At 37.6% G+C, this 9197-nt stretch overlaps 2 non-coding genes across 2 annotated transcripts; both read left to right on the plus strand.

Moving 5' to 3' along the window:
• Positions 1-6053: 6053 nt before the first annotated feature.
• Positions 6054-8049, plus strand: LOC116803006. Its single transcript, XR_004363308.1, has one exon. It is a non-coding gene; the product is annotated as a small subunit ribosomal RNA (ribosomal RNA).
• Positions 8050-8736: 687 nt separating this feature from the next.
• On the plus strand, positions 8737-8915 carry LOC116802999. Its single transcript, XR_004363302.1, has one exon. It is a non-coding gene; the product is annotated as a 5.8S ribosomal RNA (ribosomal RNA).
• The last annotated feature ends 282 nt before the right edge of the window (positions 8916-9197 follow it).

Below are 9197 nucleotides of genomic sequence, written 5' to 3' on the forward strand. Positions count from 1 at the left end.
CTTGAGGGGATTCGTTGGCCAGTGAGTGGGCTCGCCAGTGGAGTGGCAGTCCAGTCGGTGGCGTTGCAGGTACCCAAACAGAGTTTTCCCTTTGGGGTTGTTGGCGCGCGATCCCCACCAAGAATGTTTGGCGTTATAATCTCCAGCTGCTATGAAGCGGGGCCCAAAATGCTCGAAGAACTCACTGAGGTGAGATGCTGTTATGCGGTATCTGGGGGAAAGTAGACCGCTCCAATGTCTAAATCTCCTTGCGGGCTGACAATCCTGATGACAGGACATTGTGCCCAGTCTTGCTGAAACGCGGGCAGCTCTAGGTATTGAATACCGCTCCTGATGAGGATGGCTGCTCCACCGCGTGCTCTGCCAGAAGGATGGTCTGCATGGATGAGGTCATATCCGCTGATATTAAAGTGGGATCTGGGGGAGAAGTGGGTTTCGGCTACGAGTAGGATATCGATCTGGTGGGTCTTCAGATGGTGCTCGACTATGGCCTTGCTGTTCTGCAGGCCGTTCGCATTCCAGACGACTAGGTGGAGCTTTAGTTGCATGACTTGCTGTTGAGAATGGTGGCCACCAGCTGTGTCATCTGGGTGAACATGCGCTCCATCATCCTTTCCATCATTCCTTCCATGCGAGCGAACATCGCTTCTATCTGACCGGAGTGTGGGGTTTCTGTTTGGGTTTGGACTGGGGTTGTGGGATTCTGCGGTGCTGCGTGCACTCCGTTGAGGGCGTCTCGGTAGCTCCTGCCAGAGGTGACGTTTGGTGATGCCACGGGCGGCGCCTTGTTAGCATTAGCGACGGGCCTTGTTTTCGGAGCAGCGAGTGCTTTGGCCCTTTTGTATGCAGGGCATCCCTTGAAAGACGCAGGATGGTCCGCCTGGCAGTGGAAGCAGCACGCTTTGTCGTCCTCCCTCTTCTCACATGCCCTCGATTCGTGAGGGCCTCCACACTTTACACATCGGTATTCCAGGAAGCAGTAACGCTGTGTATGACCGAATCCTTGGCACCTGAAGCATTGAGGCACGTCGTTGAACTTCTGCGGCGGTTCAATGGTTACTACCGACCTGCAGATCCGCTTGACTTGGTAGACGTCTTTGTTGTTGCTGGAAGGCTCCAGGTTGGCGAAGAATATTCCCAGCGGTTCTTTAGTTCTTCTGCCAATGGGATTGTGCAGATCTCTAACAGCGTGCCCTTGTCTGCGAAGGTCTTCAATGATTTCCTCACGATCGGTGGAGTGGTGGAGTCCTTTTGATGACAACCTTGTATGCACGTTCATCTTTCGGCTGGAAAGTCCGATGCCTCTTGTTTTGGGCCACAAGTTGGAGACGCAGAGCTGTATAGGACTCTTTGTCCGGCATCATGACACGTACGTTGTTGCCATTCACGGTCTTGTAGGTAAAATTGTTCTTCGGGCCTACAAGAGTCGTGATCATCTTGACGAGTGCCGAGATGTTGGTCACATCGGGGATAAAAATCGGAGGTGGCTTGATGGTCTTCGGGGTGGGCTTTGTTTCTCGGGGGTCTTGGCTTGGAATCGTCTTTAGGTCCGGGTTCGTCATCAGAGCTCTCTTGGTCGTACTCGTCTTCTTCGGTCGAGAGTAAAGCGAAGGCGTTGTTGGCGAGCTTCTTGCGCAGAGCTGCGCTAGTGCTTGGCTTATCTTCCAGCTCCTCTCCCTGTGCTTTCTTTGCCGGTTTTCGCTTTATCTCGCCCGGCTCTGTATGCGAGGTGCTTCCCTCGCTGCTGGAGCTGCTCTTGCGTGTTCTCAGAGCCTTTTTGCGTGGTGTTGTTCCAAGCTTGTGGGTGCGCGGGGGGGCCTGCCAGTCCATCTTCTCCAAAGTTGATAAGGAGTGAGGAGGGGGGGGGGGGGGGAAGCTGGGCACCGTAAGCCGGTGAGCCAGGCAGCACGTGGCTGCTGCTTTGCAATTATACCGCTGCTTCGAGCACTGGGTTTTTTGCGCTGATAACACGCACACTCGGGTGTGCGATGGTGTTAGTGCGAACTACCGTTAGGTACGTTGGCTGGGCCAATCAAAACGCGCGACAAGATCACGCGACGCGAAGTGGCTGGGCACAAGTAACGGGACTTACAACTGTGAACAATTTGCTAACAATTTGCTAACAATTTGCTGTCGATCCGCAGGCACGTCTGCACTCGTCGAGTGTTCGATCGCGACTCGATCAATTTAGTGACGCATATGATATTGTCCCTATCATATAATTAATATACAGACTTTAATGAATTGTGTCAAGTTGCCAAACACCTCGTCATCAATTTAGTGACGCATATGATATTGTCCCTATCATATAATTTTTGATATATAGACTTTAAAGAATTGTATCAAGTTGCCAAACACCTCGTCATCAATTTAGTGACGCATATGATATTGTCCCTATCATATAATTAATATAAAGACTTTAATGGATTGTGTCAAGTTGCCAAACACCTCGTCATCAATTTAGTGACGCATATGATATTGTCCTTATTATATAATTTTTGATATAAAGACTTTAAAGAATTGTATCAAGTTGCCAAACACCTCGTCATCAATTTAGTGACGCATATGATATTGTCCCTATCATATAATTAATATACAGACTCTAATGAATTGTGTCAAGTTGCCAAACACCTCGTCATCAATTTAGTGACGCATATGATATTGTCCTATCATATAATTTTTGATATAAAGACTTTAAAGAATTGTATCAAGTGCCAAACACCTCGTCATCAATTTAGTGACGCATATGATATTGTCCCTTTCATATAATTAATATAAAGACTTTAATGGATTGTGTCAAGTTGCCAAACACCTCGTCATCAACTACTATATTATGGTTGCGCCGACCTCTCATATTGTATTCTCTTATGTGTTCATAGGATTTTGACAATTATACGAGTAAATTAAATAATATACATATGAAAATGATTAATTATTATATGTATAAGGGAAAAAATGATGAAATATTCCCATATTATCTTAGTATTATAGAGGAAAGACCGTTGCCGACCTCTGATATTGTTCAAACTTATGTATTTATATGATTTTGGCAATTATATGAGTAAATTAAAAAATATACATATGAAAATGGTTAATTATTATATGTATATGGGAAAAAATGCTAAGATATTCCCATATTCTCTTAGTATTATAGAGAAAAGCCATTTAAGTGAGAGGGTATAGTAGTGTAAACGACCGGAATTACGACAGAGGGTTCAAAAACTACTATAGGTAGGCAGTGGTTGCCGACCTCTCATATTGTTCAAAAACTTATGTATTCATATGATTTTGGCAATTGTATGAGTAAATTAAATAATATACATATGAAAATGATTAATTATTATATGTATAAGGGAAAAAATGCTGAAATATTCCCACATTCTCTTAGTATTATAGAGAAAATCCATTATAGTGAGAGGGTATAGTAGTGTAAACGACCGGAATTACGACAGAGGGTTCAAAAACTACTATAGGTAGGCAGTGGTTGCCGACCTCTCATATTGTTCAAAACTTATGTATTCATATGATTTTGGCAATTATATGATTAAATTAAATAATATACATATGAAAATGGTTAATTATTATATGTATATGGGAAAAAATGCAGAGATATTCCCATATTCTCTTAGTATTATAGAGAAAAGCCATTTAAGTGAGAGGGTATAGTAGTGTAAACGACCGGAATTACGACAGAGGGTTCAAAAACTACTATAGGTAGGCAGTGGTTGCCGACCTCTCATATTGTTCAAAACTTATGTATTCATATGATTTTGGCAATTGTATGAGTAAATTAAATAATATACATACGAAAATGATTAATTATTATATGTATATGGGAAAAAATGCAGAGATATTCCCATATTCTCTTAGTATTATAGAGAAAAGCCATTTAAGTGAGAGGGTATAGTAGTGTAAACCACCGGAATTACGACAGAGGGTTCAAAAACTACTATAGGTAGGCAGTGGTTGCCGACCTCTCATATTGTTCAAAACTTATGTATTCATATGATTTTGGCAATTGTATGAGTAAATTAAATAATATACATATGAAAATGATTAATTATTATATGTATAAGGGAAAAAATGCTGAAATATTCCCACATTCTCTTAGTATTATAGAGAAAATCCATTATAGTGAGAGGGTATAGTAGTGTAAACGACCGGAATTACGACAGAGGGTTCAAAAACTACTATAGGTAGGCAGTGGTTGCCGACCTCTCATATTGTTCAAAACTTATGTATTCATATGATTTTGGCAATTATATGATTAAATTAAATAATATACATATGAAAATGGTTAATTATTATATGTATATGGGAAAAAATGCTGAGATATTCCCATATTCTCTTAGTATTATAGAGAAAAGCCATTTAAGTGAGAGGGTATAGTAGTGTAAACGACCGGAATTACGACAGAGGGTTCAAAAACTACTATAGGTAGGCAGTGGTTGCCGACCTCTCATATTGTTCAAAACTTATGTATTCATATGATTTTGGCAATTGTATGAGTAAATTAAATAATATACATATGAAAATGATTAATTATTATATGTATAAGGGAAAAAATGCTGAAATATTCCCACATTCTCTTAGTATTATAGAGAAAATCCATTATAGTGAGAGGGTATAGTAGTGTAAACGACCGGAATTACGACAGAGGGTTCAAAAACTACTATAGGTAGGCAGTGGTTGCCGACCTCTCATATTGTTCAAAACTTATGTATTCATATGATTTTGGCAATTATATGATTAAATTAAATAATATACATATGAAAATGGTTAATTATTATATGTATATGGGAAAAAATGCTGAGATATTCCCATATTCTCTTAGTATTATAGAGAAAAGCCATTATAGTGAGAGGGTATAGTAGTGTAAACGACCGGAATTACGACAGAGGGTTCAAAAACTACTATAGGTAGGCAGTGGTTGCCGACCTCTCATATTGTTCAAAACTTATGTATTCATATGAATTTGGCAATTATATGAGTAAATTAAATAATAAACATATAAAAATTAATATTTATTATATGTATAAAAAAAAAATAATCATATTATATATGAATAATGGAAAAAAAATGAAATGTTCCTATAATCTCTTAATATATAAGAGAATAGACCGTATGTTGGATGGCAAACGGAATTGAAAATACCCGCTTTGAGGACAGCGGGTTCAAAAACTACTATAGGTAGGCAGTGGTTGCCGACCTCCCGCATTATTCGAAATATTTATTTCGGATTATGTTTATATTGGTTACATAAAATAAAGTATATTATTATCCGTACAAATTTGTTTCTCAGTTCTATAGAACACGGGACTTGGCTCCGCGGATAATAGGAATATACGCTTTTTAGATAATATCGTTGAAACAAAAGTCAAGTTTCTATTATATATAGAATAACAAATCGTTTCCATATATTATCGTTAATTTTTGGAGGCAGGCAAATATTAATTTATTACCTGCCGTATAGTTGGATTATTATATCGTTACGGTATAATACAAATATGGATTCTTATGAAAGAAATATAAAATTATATATTAAATGTGGAAATATTATCATATGCGCTTGGTTTTATGTTATATATTACCAGAGAGATATATGAAAAGAGATAAATTTTAAATTTATCTTCAAAATGCAAATGATTTAACTTAATATTTATATTGGTTAAACAAAAATTGTACATGTGTGGATACAATAATTATGTATGTTGGAAATAAAATGATATTTTATAATGAAATATGTATATATAAAAAGATAAAATTATAGAAACATATATATTACAATAATTATATGAAATTCTTGTTATATTGGTAAAACAAGTATAAATTAAAAATGAAAATATGGATTACGAATGCTATATAAAAATGGCCGTAATCGAATAGATTTTTTACTTATATTTATATATTTAAAATTTTACCCAAAGGCGAAATATTGAATTTTATTCAATATAATAAAAATCATGGAATTATATAAAGTGAAAAATCTATATATCTATTATATTGCTTATTTCGATTCAAAAAATATGAATGGAATATGAAGGAAAAACATTATTCTGGTTGATCCTGCCAGTAGTTATATGCTTGTCTCAAAGATTAAGCCATGCATGTCTAAGTACACACGAATTAAAAGTGAAACCGCAAAAGGCTCATTATATCAGTTATGGTTCCTTAGATCGTTAACAGTTACTTGGATAACTGTGGTAATTCTAGAGCTAATACATGCAATTAAAACATGAACCTTATGGGACATGTGCTTTTATTAGGCTAAAACCAAGCGATCGCAAGATCGTTATATTGGTTGAACTCTAGATAACATGCAGATCGTATGGTCTTGTACCGACGACAGATCTTTCAAATGTCTGCCCTATCAACTTTTGATGGTAGTATCTAGGACTACCATGGTTGCAACGGGTAACGGGGAATCAGGGTTCGATTCCGGAGAGGGAGCCTGAGAAACGGCTACCACATCTAAGGAAGGCAGCAGGCGCGTAAATTACCCACTCCCAGCTCGGGGAGGTAGTGACGAAAAATAACAATACAGGACTCATATCCGAGGCCCTGTAATTGGAATGAGTACACTTTAAATCCTTTAACAAGGACCAATTGGAGGGCAAGTCTGGTGCCAGCAGCCGCGGTAATTCCAGCTCCAATAGCGTATATTAAAGTTGTTGCGGTTAAAACGTTCGTAGTTGAACTTGTGCTTCATACGGGTAGTACAACTTACAATTGTGGTTAGTACTATACCTTTATGTATGTAAGCGTATTACCGGTGGAGTTCTTATATGTGATTAAATACTTGTATTTTTTCATATGTTCCTCCTATTTAAAAACCTGCACTAGTGCTCTTAAACGAGTGTTATTGTGGGCCGGTACTATTACTTTGAACAAATTAGAGTGCTTAAAGCAGGCTTCAAATGCCTGAATATTCTGTGCATGGGATAATGAAATAAGACCTCTGTTCTGCTTTCATTGGTTTTCAGATCAAGAGGTAATGATTAATAGAAGCAGTTTGGGGGCATTAGTATTACGACGCGAGAGGTGAAATTCTTGGACCGTCGTAAGACTAACTTAAGCGAAAGCATTTGCCAAAGATGTTTTCATTAATCAAGAACGAAAGTTAGAGGTTCGAAGGCGATCAGATACCGCCCTAGTTCTAACCATAAACGATGCCAGCTAGCAATTGGGTGTAGCTACTTTTATGGCTCTCTCAGTCGCTTCCCGGGAAACCAAAGCTTTTGGGCTCCGGGGGAAGTATGGTTGCAAAGCTGAAACTTAAAGGAATTGACGGAAGGGCACCACCAGGAGTGGAGCCTGCGGCTTAATTTGACTCAACACGGGAAAACTTACCAGGTCCGAACATAAGTGTGTAAGACAGATTGATAGCTCTTTCTCGAATCTATGGGTGGTGGTGCATGGCCGTTCTTAGTTCGTGGAGTGATTTGTCTGGTTAATTCCGATAACGAACGAGACTCAAATATATTAAATAGATATCTTCAGGATTATGGTGCTGAAGCTTATGTTAGCCTTCATTCATGGTGGCAGTAAAATGTTTATTGTGTTTGAATGTGTTTATGTAAGTGGAGCCGTACCTGTTGGTTTGTCCCATTATAAGGACACTAGCTTCTTAAATGGACAAATTGCGTCTAGCAATAATGAGATTGAGCAATAACAGGTCTGTGATGCCCTTAGATGTCCTGGGCTGCACGCGCGCTACAATGAAAGTATCAACGTGTATTTCCTAGACCGAGAGGTCCGGGTAAACCGCTGAACCACTTTCATGCTTGGGATTGTGAACTGAAACTGTTCACATGAACTTGGAATTCCCAGTAAGTGTGAGTCATTAACTCGCATTGATTACGTCCCTGCCCTTTGTACACACCGCCCGTCGCTACTACCGATTGAATTATTTAGTGAGGTCTCCGGACGTGATCACTGTGACGCCTTGCGTGTTACGGTTGTTTCGCAAAAGTTGACCGAACTTGATTATTTAGAGGAAGTAAAAGTCGTAACAAGGTTTCCGTAGGTGAACCTGCGGAAGGATCATTATTGTATAATATCCTTATCGTTAATAAATATTTGTTATAATACAAATAAATACAATTTACCAAAATAAAAATATTACAAAATGATTCCACGGAATCAAAAGTTAAAGTCAAAATAAAATGAAGATGGCTTTTATTTTATATGTGGGGCTTGGCAACCTCATAAAAAGACTTTAACATTATTAATGTTGCTGTGCGTATTTGTGGCAGTACTTACTACAACAACGGCGTTTCCTATAAAAACAAATTCTCGAAAATGGAAATCGAAGAAACTAAACTAAATTCGAAAGTAGAAGTCGAATTAAAATAAAAATAATTTTGAATGTGTGGTAATCAAAATAAGTGTGTGTGTATATGGACCATAATATACACGCGTTGCGAATATGTATTGTTCATCTATGTTATGAGCATACGTTGGCTAATGCAACAACCTAAAATATACAATGTTTGTACCTGTCATCCATCAGGTTAATGTTTTATATAAATTTTGCAGTATGTGTCACCCAAAATAGCAAACCATAACCAGATTATTATGATACATAATGCTTATATGAAACTAAGACATTTCGCAACATTTATTTTAGGTATAAAAATAAATTTATTGAAGGAATTGATATATGCCAGTAAAATGGTGTATTTTTAATTTCTTTCAATAAAAACAATATTGACATTATATAAAATTGAATTATAAAACTCTAAGCGGTGGATCACTCGGCTCATGGGTCGATGAAGAACGCAGCAAACTGTGCGTCATCGTGTGAACTGCAGGACACATGAACATCGACATTTTGAACGCATATCGCAGTCCATGCTGTTATGTACTTTAATTAATTTTATAGTGCTGCTTGGACTACATATGGTTGAGGGTTGTAAGACTATGCTAATTAAGTTGTTTATAAATTTTTTATAAGCATATGGTATATTATTGGATTAAATAATGATTTTATTCATAATATTAAAAAAGAAATGAAAAACATTATCTCACATTTGAATGTGAAAAACGAAGAGAAATATTTTCTTTTTCAATCAAATAATACTGAGAAATGTCTAGCATAAAAAATTGAAATATTTTTCATCTAGAATTGTCTCTTATTAATGATTCGGAAAAAGAAAAATCTTGGTTTTGTTATTATTCTTCGTTGGTTCGTTAAA

Source organism: Drosophila sechellia, unplaced genomic scaffold (genome assembly GCF_004382195.2).
Source record: "Drosophila sechellia strain sech25 unplaced genomic scaffold, ASM438219v1 U_268, whole genome shotgun sequence".
Taxonomy (NCBI): domain Eukaryota; kingdom Metazoa; phylum Arthropoda; class Insecta; order Diptera; family Drosophilidae; genus Drosophila; species Drosophila sechellia.